General features: G+C 41.2%; 1 protein-coding gene across 2 annotated transcripts in view; it reads right to left on the bottom strand.

Moving 5' to 3' along the window:
• The window catches only part of chst6 (carbohydrate sulfotransferase 6), a 19,089-nt gene extending 5,192 nt beyond the window's left edge, over positions 1 to 13,897 (bottom strand). The window contains exon 1 of one of the 2 annotated variants that reach the window (XM_071343109.1): positions 13,685 to 13,897. The gene's annotated coding sequence lies outside the window, so the exon portion shown is untranslated. The remainder of the gene's footprint in view (positions 1 to 13,684) is intronic. The other variant, XM_071343108.1, reaches the window with a different exon arrangement.
• Positions 13,898 to 17,815: the final 3,918 nt, after the last annotated feature.

Genomic DNA, 17,815 nt, shown 5'->3' with positions numbered 1-17,815 from the left:
TGATCTACACAAAATACTCCAGAGTGAGAATACAATTCTACAAATAAAAATTTATAACTAAAATATAGTTGTTGCAAAAGTATTCACCCCTTTTGTTTAGGCAAGCCTAAAATAGTTCAGGAGTAAAATTTGGCTTAACAAATTACATAAATTACATGGACAAAGTTTGTGGTCATATGCACATCCTAAGGTGCTGGGCTAATAAAGAATACCTGTAAAGAACAGGAAGGTCTGCAATTCACCGCTTTATTGATGACGTTTCGATCCGAACCAGATTTTCATAAGGTCAAACAGATTGAGTGTTCACATCCAAAATGTACACATTTCTCCTCACATGGCCATTACGCACATGACGCATGGTGGGTGTGGAAACAATTCAATTCACTTTTGCACATAGTCCATCATAATTAATCACAAAAGGTACATATGGTCATAAAGCATTATATACATTTATACAACGGGTGGGTCTAATCCTGAATGCTGATTGGTTAAAACCGCATTCCAGTTAGTGTCTATTCCACAAGTTACCACCGGCTAAATCTATGACTTTAAAATTCCTATTTACTCTGTTCAATCTGAATGCGCAATCCACTGTCATCAGCACAGCCAGGCAATATTTTACTTGATCTCCACTATTAAAAACATCTAAACATTACCCCACCTTTCTTTGAGACTAACATTTAGTTTTCAACAGCAGAGATTTGTATAAACATTGCGGTCTGTCGATCTCCAGCATCCCATAGTCATGAACGTGTCGGGAATCGGGACGAAACTGAAAGACAGGCAGCATTTCTCAGCCAGTCGAAATCATGAATCACCTGGCATCAGTTTTTATGGATATATACAAAGAAATGTCAATTGAAAAAAAATAAAACGAAACGAAGTGCAGCTAGTTTGCAGTCTTTCCAGCTTCAGTTTGAAGTGATTGCGTTAGCTGTGTTGTTGACTAGCTCCTCTGAACAACAGTGTCCTGACGAGAGAGGACATTTTCGATGCCAGGCGAAATTGTGCCTCATTGGTTCATTGTTATGGATATATCCAAATAAATGTCTCTAGAAAACAGCTTAAACAAATACAGCTATAGTTGTTATTTTGGCTGCACTGTTTGACGTGACTGTAAATTAGCCGTAGTTGACTAGCTAGCAAGCAAAGGATAAGATCGTTGCCTTGCCAGAAAGCAATGGAACATTTAGAACGAACGAGTGGGTTTCGTCCATAGATACAGAACAAAAAGACAATGACTGGGTCGCTTCTCTGGCAACCAAACTGATAGAACGAACGACCAGTCGGTGTGGGTAGCAACCCGAGATTTGTGTCGGGACTATATCTTGTGGAAGGATGAAATAGTATGAATAAATTCATCAAAATAACATTTTTAATAAAAATCATTATTTGAATATGTTGGTAACTGTTAATGGAATTTATATGTTTAAAGTAATGATTAGAATATTCCACCCTGAAACCATATAATTGTATGAAATTGATTAGAATCATAAAATTATTATTCATGATTTGTGTAGTTTTAGTCAGTAAAAGCATAATTAATGATGTGTATAGTTTTAGTCAGAATTAGGGTAAAACAATATATCTGTACAATATATCTTTATAGTTAAACACAGACTGTCTGAGCAAAATTCAGTGCCGACCTTGCTAGGGGCCTCTGAGAGATTTGAGAGAGGGCAGGGAGTACTTCTCACGGCCTCCCTAATCTTGGGGGAGGACAGAGAGTATTTCTCACGGTCGCCATTATCTTTGTCAGCTGGGTAGTGATACAGTATGTGCGTAGGATACCTACTGTTTGTGTGTGAATGTAAGTGCGTAAGGAGCCAGTATGAAATGAATGGTTTTGTACAACAGACTAGCGCTCTCGTGAATAAACATTTTGACTATCATAGCTGGGCCTCCGTCTGTTTCATTCAACCAGTATCTTACAAATTCTGGGTTGCAGACTGAGTAGTTTAATTGAAGTCGTTAATGAACATTGAGAACATAATTCTCGTAACAGTAACCCGTTGTATAAAAGTGATAATGCCATCGAAGCCTGTGTTTGGAGGATATATTGGCACGATTTGCACAAACACCGGCTTCTCTGGCATTATCACTTAAACAAAATCAGGCAGAGCTAAAACCTACAGTAGGCAACAAGAACTACTTGTGTACCTCTAATCATTTCATATCAATATATACAAAATGAACAAGTGGAGACCTGGATGGCAAGACAAATCAACTTGACATTCAGTACCAGTCAAAAGTTTGGACACACCTACTCATTCAAGAGTTTCTTTACTTTTACTATTTTCTACATTGTAGAATAATAGTGAAAACATCAAAACTATGAAATAACATGTCAAAATACATTTTATATTTAAGATTCTTCAAAGTAGCCACCCTTTGCCTTGACAGCTTTGCACACTCTTGGCATTCTCTCAACCAGCTTCATGAGGTAGTCACCTGGAATGCATTTCAAATAACAGGTGTTTCTTGTTAACAGTTAATTTATTGAATTTCTTTCCTTCTTAATGCGTTTGAGCCATTCAGTTCTGACAAGGTAGGGGTGTGTGGCGGTTTCAGTGCCATGATCTTGGTAAGGCAGGGTTTACATATACAAACACACACCACCAGTCCACGTGAAGGGTTAACACAGTAAAAAAAAAAAGATCAGGTACCGGCAGCGTTCCTGATACATAAAACTCAAACAAACAAAGTAAATACGTCGTCATCAGTGGATAGTCCTCCACTCTTGGTCTTTGAGGTTCACTCTGTGTTGAAATCTTCAGTTCCTTTATTCTGGTAAACCTCCTTCTCCGCCATATGCTCAGTCTCTCCAATAGCCTCCTCCTCGTTCGCCTGCCGGGGTCAAAGGAAAGACAAAGAAAGCAAACCCAGAGCGCGGTAAAGTAGAGGCCCTGATTGGTTTCACCTGTCTGCCGTTTAGTCTCTAATTACAACTGGAGACAGGTGTGGCTGTTCTGCTGCAGTCTGGCAGTTTCCCCTGAGCTGTCCATGGCCCTGCCTCTGGGGAATACTTCCCATTGCTGTCCGTGGTCCTGGCAGCCAGAAATCCCAGAAACATCGCAGGCACCTACTGTCCATCCACCACACAACCCCTGAAACCGCTACATACCTTCCCCCCCAGCATTGACCCTGTGGTCAGAGCGGTCGAAGAAAACATGGCATGCATACGGAACATGGCATCTGCATTACCATGTGTAGAATCCAAAATGGTGGACGCTCCGATAGTGGAACGGCTGGAGGCTGAGGAACCACCAGGTGATCCGGGCGTTAGTGTCCTTATTCTGCTTCATCCAGGTAAGGGGAGCGTGATCTGCCATCAGCACAAACTTGCGGCCCAAAACATAATAGTTAAAAAACTCCAGAGCCCATTTGATTGCCAAACACTCTTTTCCCACTGTTGCATATTTTGTTTTGTGGGGGATAAACGTATGGCTAATGTACAGCACAGGATGTTCCTCTTCCTCCACTTCCTGCGAGAGTACAGCTCCAATTCCAGTGTCCGATGCATCTGTCTGTACAATCAGAGGTTTCGAGAAATCCGGTGAACACAACACAGGGGCAGTGCATAAGGCCGTTTTCAGTTTCTGGAATGCCTCTTTGGCCACAGGGTTCCACTGTACCATGGCAGGTTTGGCCTTCCGGGTCAGGTCACACAGGGGTCCTGCAATGATTGCATAATCTTGGATGAAACGTGTAATAACCGGTTATTCCCAGGAATTACCTGTACCTCGAGGCTAATCCTGGATCACAGTGACCTTCTTCTCTTGTGGTTTGATCAACCCTCGCCCTATGGAATAGCCCAGATACTTTGCTTCACATACTCCCAGCGTGCATTTCTTTGGGTTGGCTGTTGAGTCCTTCTTGCCGAAGGGCGTCGAGGACCGCTGTTAAATGGATTAGGTGCTCCTCCCACATGTGACTGTGGATTATCACATTGTCCAGGTAGGCTGCAGCATAGGATTGATGTGGCCGCAAAATGCGGTCCATCAGCTTTTGAAACGTGGTGGAGGCTCCATGAAGTCCAAACACCCCCGGCTAGAAGAAACGTTGTAACACCCGTTCTTGTGTTTTCCCTCTCTGTAAATGTCCTCCCAACAAGTGGCTATGGGCCAGGTTCAGCACTGTAGGCCAAAACGGGGTAGGAACCAACAGCGGCTCCACGGTGACGTCATGGGACTTTGTGTCCTGGTATATAAGAGATGGTTTCTCATTGAAAAATGGGGAAAGGTGAGGACATGAGCAGGATTTACAGGTACCCCATCGATTACCTTGACATTCTGTCTGGCGTTCTGTAGTGTGGGGTCTGCCAGCTGAGCAGTACCGAACCTTCCCCTATACTGTGTTAACTCAGGAGGGAACATGTCATTGGCATCAGAACTTCCAAGCCCTTCGGCCTGCGCTTCCTGTTCCTCCATTTCTAGCCCATTTATCCCCACTGGGTTTCCTGCCTCTTCGTCATTTCCTTCCCCTTCTTCTCCCAGGAGAACTCGAGTGTCGGCTACGGAAGTCGGCAGGTAAGTAGTAACTTGATAATTTTCTTTTCATAGGTCAGGGAGTTGTTTGGTAGCGGTTTCCTTTTCTTTTCACTGGAAAATGTGAAGGATGCCTGGCATGCTCTATTACTGGCACAGCCAGCTCCTTTGTCCTGTAGTCCGTCCCACAATTCTTGAAATATGGAAAGTCGCGACCCAGTAGCACGGGGTATGGTAGGTTCTCAACCAACCCTAGGTTACTTCGGAACTGCCCTCTGGTGGTGTTAATCTCTAAATCTGTGGTTGGGTAAGTTTTGGTGTCCCCGTGTATACAGGTGATGTCCATGGTTGCAGCGGTAGTTCTCTGCAGCTGGGTTAATAGTGAAGGCATGATGAGGGAGACCAAGCTCCGGGAGTCTAGAAGAGCATCAACTTCCTTCCCTTGGACCTGTACCCGACTGAGGTGCGGTGGGTGGCGGAGGGCTTGTACATGGGCAGAATGAGATGGCAATGGTGTAGATTGGAAATGTCAACCTGCATAGGTTCCTCCTTCTTGGGACAGTTCCTTGTGATGTGTCCTATTTCGCCACAGCAGTAGCACTCTCGGATGTCAGTATCCACCCCTCTATTCCTTGTCTTTGCTTCATGTTGGAAAACACGGTTCTTGCGTCCAAGTTTCCCATCCGCTCTTTGGATTTTCCCTTTCCAAACCCGGGAAGTCTGCAGTTGAGATGTCTTCCTTCCTTTTTCTTTGAGGCCTCCCTTTCTCTCAACAAGGTCCACCACTTCGTCCGCTGTGGTGGGACTGCCCAGGCTGACAACCTTTAACTCGTAAGGTAAGGCAGGGATGTAGTGGTCAATCACTATACTTTCCATGATGTCCCCAGTACTGAGGGTTGTGGGCTGTAGCCATTTTTTTGCCAGGTGGACCAGGTCAAACATGAAATGGTTTCTCTGATCAATAGTCCTGATATTACTCCTGTGTTCTCCTATCCTGCTATGCGTTGTAAGAGCTTGTTTCATTTCTCCTACATAGCATAAACCAGAAATATATTTGATAAGGTATACCACATTTTTTATAGAACACTTGATGAAACCCTGAATCTGAATGGCCTTGTCCGTAATGAGGTGATTGAACATTGTGCTGTGATAGCTGTGCTGTTGTGCTGTGATGCTGTGACAGCCATGCTGGTTAAGCGTATTGGGGTGATTGAACATTTGTTCGTAAAGTTACACTGGGTACATCTGTCACATCTGTAATTACCGTCCGACACATTGTTTAGGAAAGTGCTACATGGTAGCCGTGGAAGATCAGACCTCACCACCATTTGACTGATGTTGGGGTCACGTCTGAAGACTACCTGCTTGGTTTATTTACAAGTATTTTCCAGTTGTGGGTCAGTGCTCAATATGTGCCAGTGTTTTTTAATGACGTGATCGAACTGTTTGCCTAGTGGGGAGAATTGAAAAAAGCATTGGACTCGTTGGTCAGGGGGGCGGTTTGAGAGTGAAGCTGTCATCCTGGGTCATATTTTTTTAACAGACCCGTGCATCATGCAGCCAATCCTCTGGTTAACCCCACTGTCTAAACCGCCCATCCAGACAGTGAGCTTTTTTGTCATAGTCACTCTGTGTTCTACAGATCTTGCAGTATGTGACTGTATTGGCTGATAGGGAGGCTCTTTTTCAGGGGTGTAGGGTTGAAGCTATCTCTGCATAACAGGGAATTCTCATTCGTTGGCTTCCTGTATAGGTCCGTGCTAAAGCAACCCCCTCCCTCTTTATCAAAATGTCCATAAAACTTGTTTCATGCACACCAAAGGTGAAAGTGAATTTCAGATGTTCTCTGCTTGTATTGGTGAAGGAGTGAAATGTATGAAGTTCCTGTGCTGTGCCCTGGAATAGAAGGAATATGTCATCAATGAACACTGGCGTAGCACTCACCCCCCCAAGGCGATGGGTGAGTGCTACAAGCCCCCCGGGGGGCCCACAAGCCCCCTGGAGGTCAGGCCCCCCAGATAGTATATGTACACATCAAAACTGTGAAGGACCTCCATGTTACTCTGGACCTTGGTGTCTCTTTTGAAGAACATATCAAGAATATTTAAAGGACAGTTTATTTCCATCTCCGTAACATTGCAAAAAATCTGAAACTTTTTATCCAAAAATTATGCAGAAAAGCTAATCCCATGCTTTTGTCACTTCTAGATTAGACTATTGCAATGCTCTACTCTCCGGCTACCCAAATAAATCACTAAATAAACTTCAGTTAGTGCTAAACACGGCTGCTAGAATCTTGACTAGAACCCAAATGTTTTATCATATTACTCCAGTACTAATCTCTATACACTGGCTTCCTGTTAAGGCTAGGGCTGATTTCAAGGTTTTACTGCTAACCTACAAAGCATTACATGGGCTTGCTTCTACCTATCTCTCCGATTTGGTCCTGCCGTACATACCTACACGTATGCTACGGTCACAAGACACAGGCCTCCTTATTGTCCCTGGAATTTCTAAGCAACCAGCTGGAGGCAGGGCTTTCTCCTATAGAGCTTCCTTTTTATGAAATGGTCTGTCTATCCATGTGAGAGATGCAGACTTGGTCTTGACCTTTAAGTCTTTACTGAAGACTCACCTCTTCAGTAGGTTTCCCTGGTGGCTTATCCAATCGTTTGAGAATTCTTTGGTAAGGCATGGATAACGCTCGTGATTGGATTGTCTACTCTCATGAACTCATATTATTTTTGCGTAATGTCTCCACTTTCAACAAGAGCCTTCAACTTGTAGATAATCTCATCGTTGACAGTTGCTGATAGAAACATTGTCAATAAAGCAGTGAATTGGGAGCATAAACAGCGTGCAGGCCTTCCTGTTTTTTTACAAATAATAGGGGTTGACATTACTACGTCTTTCTCTGTCCCCCATACATACAACATCAGTAAGGTCCCTCAGTCAAGTATTGAATATCAAGCACAGATTCAACTACAAAGAACAGGGAGCTTTTTGAAACCTTTATAAAGAAGGTGAGTGATTGGTAGATGGGTAACAATAACAAATCAGACATTGAATATATTTTTAAGTATGGTCAAGTAAATCATTATGCTATGGATGATGTATTAAACCACCCCGACACATCAAAGATACAGTCGTACTTCTGGACAGAGCAGCAGGACAGGAAGGAAACTGCTCAGGGATGTCACCATGAGGCCATTGGTGATTTTTAAAACAGCTACAGAGCTCAATGGCTGTGAAGGCAGAAAACTGACGATGGATCAACAACATTGTAGTTACTCCACAATAATGACATACATAAGAGTGAAAATAAAAATAAAAATATTTAGAATCAAAATATTCCAAAACATGCATATGTATACAACAAGGCGCTAAAGTATTCCTGGGAAAAAACACAGCAAAGGAAAAGATTTATGGGCTTAAATGCAAAACCTGCTTCAATCTGCTTTACCCACCAGACAATGAACAATAACCTACAACAAAGGCCAAATCTACACTGGAGTTGCTAGCCAAGAAGACAGTTAATGTTCTTGAGTGGCCAAGTTATAGTTTTGACTTAAATCTGCTTGAAAATCTATGGCAAGACTTGAAAAATACTGACTAGAATAATGGGCAAATATTGCACAATCCAAGTATGTAAAGGTCTTAGAGACGTACCCAAGAAGACTCACAGCTGTAATCGCTGCCAAATGTGTTTTTATCATGTATTGACTCAGGGGGCTTAATACTTATCTAATCAAGGTATATTAGCCATTATGGTATTTTGTGTAGATCAATGACCAAAACAAATTGCAATTAAATTAATTTCAATTCACTTTGTAATGCAACATGGGGGGTGGATACCCACTGTATAGCCAAGTCACTGGAGGAGAGCACATGATTTACAGTTTGTAAAACACAGCTGGGACAAAACATTTTGTATAGGAATTGCATAATGCTTTTCATCTAAAATGAGAGCTGCAGTAGAGTCTGTTCTCTCTTTCTGTTTCGCACTGCAGTCTATTATTTGAAAGAGAGAAAGCTCAGAAGCATTGACAGCAGACTGTAGATGCCACTGTTGTCTATCTAACTAATGATTTAGCACAAGCCATCTTTCTTCTTAAGTTTTGCAACTGAACTTCACACATGCAGACAAAAGTTTTCAAAAAGTTTTCAAAATTACAATCTTAAAGCATGTCAAAACATGAACATGAGATAAAGACCAACTGTTGTAGAACAATGAGACAACAATGAACAATTAACCATTTTGGAACATTGTAGGCTACCTACTGTAGGGAAAGAGCTGGAGGAGTTACAGTCGACTTAGACATCTATACAGTCAGAGGGATTCTCCTCGCCCGCTATAAGGAACGGGGAGAATCACATCATGCCAATGTGTGTATGTATGTGTGTGTGTGTGTGTGTGTGTGTGTGTGTGTGTGTGTGTGTGTGTGTGTGTGTGTGTGTGTAAAAGAGATTGAGTGAGGAAAACCGGTTGCCTGATTTAGATTTGCTGATCTGCTCCTACCTCTGTAATATAAGTATGTCGTTGAGTACAATGTCTTCTCTGCATTATAAAAGGCCTCTTTTTTCTTCTTCTTTTTTGTGATGGAAAAAGTACCCAATTGTCATAATTGAGCAAAAGTAAAGATACCTTAATAGAAAATGACGCAAGTAAAAGTGAAACTCAGTAAAATACTACTTGAGTAAAAGTCTAAAAGTATTTAGTTTTAAATATACTTAAGTATCAAAATTAAATGTAAATGATAAAATATACTTAAGTATCAAAAGTAAAACTAAAAGTATAAATAATTTCAAATTCCTTATATTAAGCAAACCAGATGGCACCATTTTATTTTTTACGAATAGCCAGGGACACACTCCAACACTCAGAAATAATTTACAAACGAAGCATTGGTGTGGAAAAAGTCAAAGGGTCTGAATACTTTTCGAATGCACTGTACACACACACAAATACTATATTTTGTCAGGTAATCCAGGAAAGAAAACGAGTAGGCGGCAGGAAAACTTTAGTGAACTATACAGGTTATAATTACAAAGAGTACTTATAAAGGAGCAGATCAGCCAATGACTGACATAACAGTACTGTCAAGTAAATATAACCTCTTCAATAAAGTTTTCCTGCATCATACTGGCCGCTTACTTGTTTTCTTTCCAAGCTTTGGATAAAACAATGATTTGGTAGTGCCCTAAATGTAGCGTGCTGGATACATGATGTTAACATTTTCCAAGTACAGATCTCTGCAATGGCAGAGTATGTGGAGAACATTTTCATTGCTTGTGGAAATTGTCCTGGGTGCTCTGGTCTCTTATGGGAATGTGTAGTGCAGCACAGTTTTGTTACTGTAAACTAAATAGGAAGTAGTCTACTCTGTACGAATAGATGTTTTATTTATTTTTCAGATGAGTATTCTAGTTATGAAGACTGCAAGTCTGAAATGACTGCACCGAGCTGAGATAAAGTAACCAGGGATACTCGGCAGGAACAAATCATGTGTGGTTCCTTAATCTTGTAAAACATTATCCAGAGTGAAATATGAGTAAAAGGTTAATTATTTCTGTTTGCGTGCAATAGCTAACCCAACATGCAAACCTGTCTGCTATGTAATGGTTGTACAGTCGTCTCAAATAAAACTGTGAAGGACCTCCGCGTTACTCTGGACCTTGATGTCTCTTTTGACGAACATATCAAGAATATTTCAAGGACAGCTTTTTTCCATCTTCGTAACATTGGAAAAAATCTGAAACCTTTTGTCCAAAGATGATACAGAAAAGCTAATCCACGCTTTTGTCACTTCTAGATTAGACTACTACAATGCTCTACTCTCCGGCTACCACTAAATAAACTTCAGTTAGTGCTAAACACAGCTGCAAGAATCTTGACTAGTACTAGCCTCTCTACGCTGGCTTCCTGTTAAGGCTAGGGCTGATTTCAAGGTTTTACTGCTGAACTACAAAGCATTATAGGTTATAGGTTATAGATTATAGGTTTTACTGCTGAACTACAAAGATAGGCTTGCTCCTATCTATCTCTCCGATTTGGTAATGCCGTACATACCTACACGTACGCTACGGTCACAAGACGCAGGCCTCCTTATTGTTCCTTATTGTTTCTAAGCAAACAGTTGGAGGCAGGGCTTTCTCCTATAGAGCTAAACTTTTATGGAATGGTCTGCCTATCCATGTGAGAGACGCAGACTCGGTCTCGACCTTTAAGTCTTTACTGAAGACTCATCTCTTCATTATATTTTATGATTGAGTGTAGTCTGGCCCAGGGGTGCGAATGTGAACGGCAAGGCACTGGAGAGATGAACCGCCCTTGCTGTTTGCCTGGCGGGCTCCCCTCTCTCCACTGGGAGAGATTCTATGCCTCCGACCCTATTACGGGGGCTGAGTCACTGGCTTACTAGTGCTCCTCCATGCCGTCACTAGGAGGGGTACGTCACTTTAGTGGGTTGAGTCACTGACGTGATCTTCCTGTCCGGTTTTGTGCCCCCTCGGGCTTGTGTGGTGGAGGAGATCTTCGAGGGCTATACTCAGCCTTGTCTCAGGGTAGTAAGTTCGTGGTCTGTTGATGTCCCTTTAGTGTTGTGGGGGCTGCACTTTGGCAAAGTGGGTGTCTTATCTGGTGTCCTGTGTGAATTTAAGTATGCTCCCTCTCTCTCTCTCTCTCTCCCTCCCCTACCGGAGGACATGAGCCATAGGACCATGCCTAAGGACTAACTGGCATGATGACTCCTACCTGTCCCCAGTTCACCTGTTCGTGCTGCTGCTCCAGTGTCAACAGTTCTGCCTGCGGCTCTCTCTCTACCGCACCTGCTGTCTCGACCTCTGAATAATTGGCAGTGAAAAGCCAACTGATATTTACTCCTGAGGTACTGACCTGTTGCACCCTCTACAACCACTGATTATTATTCGACCGTAGCTTCTGGTCATCTATGAACGTGTGAACATCTTGAAGAACAATCTGGCCTTAATGGCCATGTACTCGTATCATCTCCACCCGGCACAGTCAGAAGAGGACTGGCCACCCCTCAGAGCCTGGATCCTCTCTAGGTTTCTTCCTAGGTTTCTGCCTGTCTAGTGAGTTTTTCCTAGCCACTGTGCTTCTACATCTGCATTGCTTGCTGTTTGGGGTTGAAGGCTGGGTTTCTGTATAGCACTGTGTGACATCTACTGATTTTGATAGATTGATTGATGTAATATATAGGCCTAGTGCCTAACACCTTGATCAGACCGACAGCGTCATTGTGTTTTGGTACACCAGAAGTACATTAATTTCCAATGGAACGCTGCATTAGCCTTGCAGCATTGCATTGCAGAGGCAGTTGCAGTGAGTTCTGTGTGGTGCATTCGTATACATCAAATTGTATGTGTAGACTTGACAGAAATAGTAACAAAACGTAAATGTTGAACTTTTGTTGGACACATATCCAGGGATGTAGTGGTGCTGGAGTGCCTTTTTTCAATTTGAGAATACAAGGAGCTGGTAAAAATATCTCAGGAATTTTTTTTCTTAAGTGTCCTGCAAGATCACATAATGATGAATGAGTATTTTAAATAACAAAACCAAATATAATAGCATAGCATAGTAGGTATATAACGTTACTGTTACAACAAAAACACCTAATTTCTAGTGAGATTTTAGGATGGTTAACTGAAGTTGAATAGGCACATTTATTTTCTCATGCGGCCAAAACCCAACAGTGTGTGCCACTAGGCAGGATATGTTTTGATTAAAACAAAATAAATACAAGAAAGGCTAATAGTTTGTTAACACCATCCGCTCTAATTCACTGGTAAAATGTGAAGAATTATCATTCATGATTGACAGTGATGATGGCCTATTATGAAATTAGGTATGCCAAATTCAGTGATTGAGGGTTTTAAAAATATAAAATTTTCTTGAGACAATACGTGTAGGCATAGGCAGATGTTGCAATTGGAGGATGCATTTTATGCATATTTCATTATAATATTCAACTGCTTCTCCAGTTTCAACTGTTCTGCCTGCGGCTATGGAACCCTGACCTGTTCACCGGACATACTACCTTATCCCGGACCTGCTGTTTTCCACCCTCTCTATCTCTCTCTCTACCACACCTGCTCTCTCGACCTCTGAATGCTTGGCTATGAAAAGCCAACTGACATTTACTCCTGAGGTGCTGTCCTTTTGCACCCTCTACAACCACTGTGATTATTATTTGACCCTGCTGGTCATCTATGAACATTTGAACATCTTGAAAAATACGATCTGGTCTTAATAACCCTGTACTTTTATAATCGCCACCCGGCACAGCTAGAAGAAGACTTGCCACTCCTCAAAGCCTGGTTCCTCTCTAGGTTTCTTCATAGGGTCCTGCCTTTCTAGTGAGTTTTTCCTAGCCACTGTGCTTCTACATCTGCTTTGCTTGCTGTTTGGGGTTTCAAACATCTGCTGATGTAAAAGGTGATTTATAAATACATTTGATTTGATGGTACAAACTTTGATTGAGAAATGATGACTTAATTAAAAAATATATTTGCACTCCTGGCACCTAAAAAAAATAGCACTACACCATTGCACATATCTACTAAAAATGTTGGATTGCATAATGAAAAAAAGTTTGACTGTAGAATGTATTATGCAGCATTGATGCAATGACGCTGTCGGTCTGGTCGAGGCTATGTCTGTAAATGGGGCAAGAGGTACAGGTCCCAAAATCAATGGGCAAAGGCATGCTACAAAGTTTCTTCATCGAACAGTTAAAATTAATGAAGAATAGTCAACATTTAGGACATGTTAACATCCTTTCTATGGAATATATATGCCTATATAATAATACATGTACTGTATATATGAATTCATACATAATAATACATAACATACATAATAAAACATAATTATTCTTTAGATAGGCCCTGTATTAATTTTAGACCCGAATACATTTTTTAAAAGTAATGTGCTGAAATTGAATGGAACACTCACCTACATTAGCCTAAATTAAGCCGTCTGTAGGGGTGCAATCCGTAGCTTCGGACTATACAATATCATACAGAACTACATACCAGACAACAGTAGACAAGCACTGTTACAAACAGCGATCGGTAACCGTGACCCACAGATACATAAAACAATGTCGCTAAAAATAGTTTTTGTCGGAGCTGGTCAGTCCCAGTTGTTAGTTTTTGCAGGAATACTTTACCTTCTCCGCTGTGTTGCTGGGCGACGAGACCGCAATGAGTGAGGAGAGCTCAGAAACTAAATGTTGTATTACATTCACGGTCTTTATGCGAACATCCACTGTCTTCAGAGTGTTAGTTTGCGTAGCCTAAAAAGAGTTTTGAGACGTGGCCATGAGAGCTGCGCCAGGCAGTGCAGACTGGTCTCATAGACTAGACGTAACATAGTAAACATAAATCCGGGATACAGCCAAGTGTATGGTGTGTTACGTTTGGTATGGTTACATAAGACAGAAGGTTACTTAAAATAGGGTGGTTGGTCAAAGTAGATGGGTGGGCGTATAATGTGAACATCTAGAAAGCCAAAGATTGTGTGTTCAAATCTCATCACGGACAACTTTAGCATTTTAGCTACTTTGCAATTACTTAGCATGTTAGCCCTAACCCTTAACCCTTTTAGCTAACCCTTCCCCTAACCCTTTTAGCTAACCCCTCTCCTAACTTTAACCTAACTCCTAACCTTAACCCCTAGCCACCAAGCTAACGTTAGGAACAACAAATTGGAATTCGTAATATAGCATACATTTGCAAATTCATAAAATATTAAACCTTTAGCAAATTTGTAACATATGGTACGAATTGCAATTCGTAACATATTGTATGAATTGCAATGTGTACCCTATCATACGAATTGTAATTCCTAACATATCATACGAAATGGATGATGGATGTTCACAAATTAATACATACCATATGAACCATAACATACAATGCAAAAAACAAAGTCCTTTGAAACCTGATGCAAATTTGATGCTATGTCAAACATTATAGTCATATGTTATACAGGGGTAAATTAGTGTCAGCTTTATCTCTCACACACATTGCAGCAAACTTTCGCCCATTACCTAAAGCAGACTAAGCCCGCTATGGGAATCTGCTGCGGTGTACAAAGTGGCGTGCTCTCTTAAAGCACCATACCAAATGGAACATCTCAGATTTGCGTACAGAAAAATACGAAATGTTTTGAGACCACACTGGGCAGTGGGATGGGCAGGGGACAGCAGGGGTGAGAGGGGTGGCATAGGAATCTCTTACCTAAAACCCTTTCAATTAAACTTTCCTGGGTTGGAAAGGCAGTGCATAAAGAGAAGTGAGCTCATACAGATCCTATTAAATTACTGCGTTACCCTGTAGATGATAGACAAATTGACTTTCATCAGGGGGTTATTGGGCTCAGTAGGCCTAATATCCCCCCAAAACATTTGGTATTTAATAACTAATAACCATGAAATAAAATGTAACTTTTGTACCACTTTGTTACTGCCTGTTTGGAATTCACAAATCACAATATGCTACTGATGCGCATTATTTGCATAGCCTTGGGCACAACTTTATAGGATGGTTACTCTGACCTAAAATGTCACAGATTAATATAATTCTGATCATGGACAGGTTCATTATGACTTATTTTGGACACTTGATTGATCAGTTTCAACTAACTTCCACAATATAATCCACCTTCACAAAGGATGCATCTGGTTCCTGATCACTGGTTCCTGACTACCTGCCCTCCAGGACACCTACACCACCCGATGTCACAGGAAGGCCATAAAGATCATCAAGGACAACAACCACCCAAGCCACTGCCTGTTCACCCCGCTATCATCCAGAAGGCGAGGTCAGTACAGGTGCATCAAAGCAGGGACCGAGAGACTGAAAAACAGCTTCTATCTCAAGGCCATCAGACTGCTAAACAGCCACCACTAACATTTAGCGGCCGCTGCCAACATACTGACTCAACTCCAGCCACTTTAATAATGGGAATTGATGGAAATTATGTAAAAATGTACCACTAGCCACTTTAAACAATGCCACTTAATATAATGTTTACATACCCTACATTACTCATCTCATATGTATATGTATATACTGTACTCGATATCATCTACTGCATCTTGCCATCTTTATGTAATACATGTATCACTAGCCACTTTAAACTATGCCACTTTATGTTTACATACCCTACATTACTCATCTCATATGTATATACTGTACTCTATACCATCTACTGCATCTTGCCTATGCCGTTCTGTACCATCACTCATTCATATATCTTTATGTACATATTCTTTATCCCTTTACACTTGTGTGTATAAGGTAGTAGTTGTGGAATTGTTAGGTTAGATTACTTGTTGGTTATTACTGCATTGTCGGAACTAGAAGCACAAGCATTTCGCTACACTCGCATTGACATCTGCTAACCATGTGTATGTGACAAATAAAATTTGATTTAACTCACATTCTGTGCTGCTCATTGTTTGGAAGATTGAAATAAAGCATATCAGGCTATTACTGAGTTAAAAATCTCTCTTAACTACACACCAAAGATTCCCTACATAAGGGAGCACATCACACCTTCTCTGGTGGTGACATTGAAAAATGTAATATTGAGCATAAAGTTAAGGAAAGAAAGTGTTTTATTGAGCTACAGTGGGTGGGACTGTTGCTGAACAGGCCAGCCGAATTGGCTGCCAAGCTAAATGAGCTAATACATTGGTACTGGACCAGAATGACAGAGAAATAATGACAGCATGTTTGTGTCACTGAAAGAGAGAGAGAGAGAGAGAGACAGAGAGAGAGACAGAGAGAGACAGAGAGAGAGACAGAGAGAGATTGTATCCCTTTCATTTCACTTTCCTCAGTGAAAACATTGTCCTGAGAAAATGTCAAATTGGCTTCTTACCAAAATACCGTACGACAGACCATGTGTACACACTGCAAACCCTTATTGACGAACAAACAAAAGCAAAGTATTCTCATGCTTTGTTGATTTCAAAAAAGCTTTTGACTCAATTTGGCATGAGTGTCTGCTATACAAACTGATGGCAAGCAATGTTGGGTAAAAAAATATGGCATTATAAAATCAATGTACACAAACAACACGTTTGGCAACAAACACACATATTTATTTTCTCAGGGCCGTATGGTGAGACAGGGGTACAGCTTGAGCCCCACCCTCTTCAACATACAGTGAGTGTACAAAACATTAAGAACACCTTCCTAATATTGAGTTTCACCTCACAACCCCCTTCAGAAAAGCCTCAATTTGTTGGGGCATGGACTCTACAAGGTGTCGAAAGCATTCCACAGGGATGTTGGAACTCCCGAGTGGCGCAGCGGTCTAAGACACTACATGGCAGTGCTAGAGGCATCACTACAGATGTGGATGTGGGTGGGGCTAGGTCTACATAAGGGTGCTAATTTTAAAAAACGTACAAAAGCTCTGACGAAGGCCGTGAAGCCGATACGTAAGCTTATTAAAGATCAGTGATACTATCAAGAGCAGTGTGCGGTTTCCGTTTTCTTTCATCTTGTTCAATTGTTACCATGCACCTGCAAAAAATATTGCTCAGATGTGCGAGTGCCTTTTGAATTTTTATTCTTTAGTAGATTGCCATAGGCAAAGAACGGGGTGAAACTGAGCCATTAATCTGCCAGTCTAAATCAAATGTCTAGACATGATTTAAACATCTAAACAAAGCCTCAAAAGCAACCACTTCAGACATAGGTACTTTAGCTACTGGTGGAGCCATTTAACCTTTATAGAAGCATTATTACCATTATACCATTATTTACTGTACATTGAAGGACACTTTCCACTTTTTAGAGATAGATGAATGAGGATGATCACAGGAACCCACGTTACTTAGATACACTAGTAAGACAAGGACAGGATATACAGTTGAAGTCGGAAGTTTACATACACCTTTGCCAAATACATTTAAACTTCGTTTTTCACAATTCCTGACATTTAATCCTAGTAAAAATTCCCTGTTTTAGGTCAGTTAGGATCACCACTTTATTTGAAGAATGTGAAATGTCAGAATAATAGTAGAGAGAATGATTTATTTCAGCTTTTATTTCTTTCATCACATTCCCAGTGGGTCAGAAGTTTACATACACTCAATTCGTTTTTAAGAGCATTGCCTTTAAATTGTTTAACTTGGGTCAAACCTGTCAGGTAGCCTTCCACAAGCTTCCCACAATAAGTTGGGTGAATTTTGGCCCATTCCTCCTGACAGAACTGGTGTAACTGAGTCAGATTTGTAGGCCTCCTTGTTCGCACACACTTTTTCAGTTCTGCCCACAAATTT

This window comes from Salvelinus alpinus, chromosome 15 (assembly GCF_045679555.1).
Source record: "Salvelinus alpinus chromosome 15, SLU_Salpinus.1, whole genome shotgun sequence".
Lineage (NCBI taxonomy): Eukaryota > Metazoa > Chordata > Actinopteri > Salmoniformes > Salmonidae > Salvelinus > Salvelinus alpinus.
Note: the sequence above shows the minus strand (reverse complement) of the source record. Positions and strands in the feature narration are given on the sequence as shown.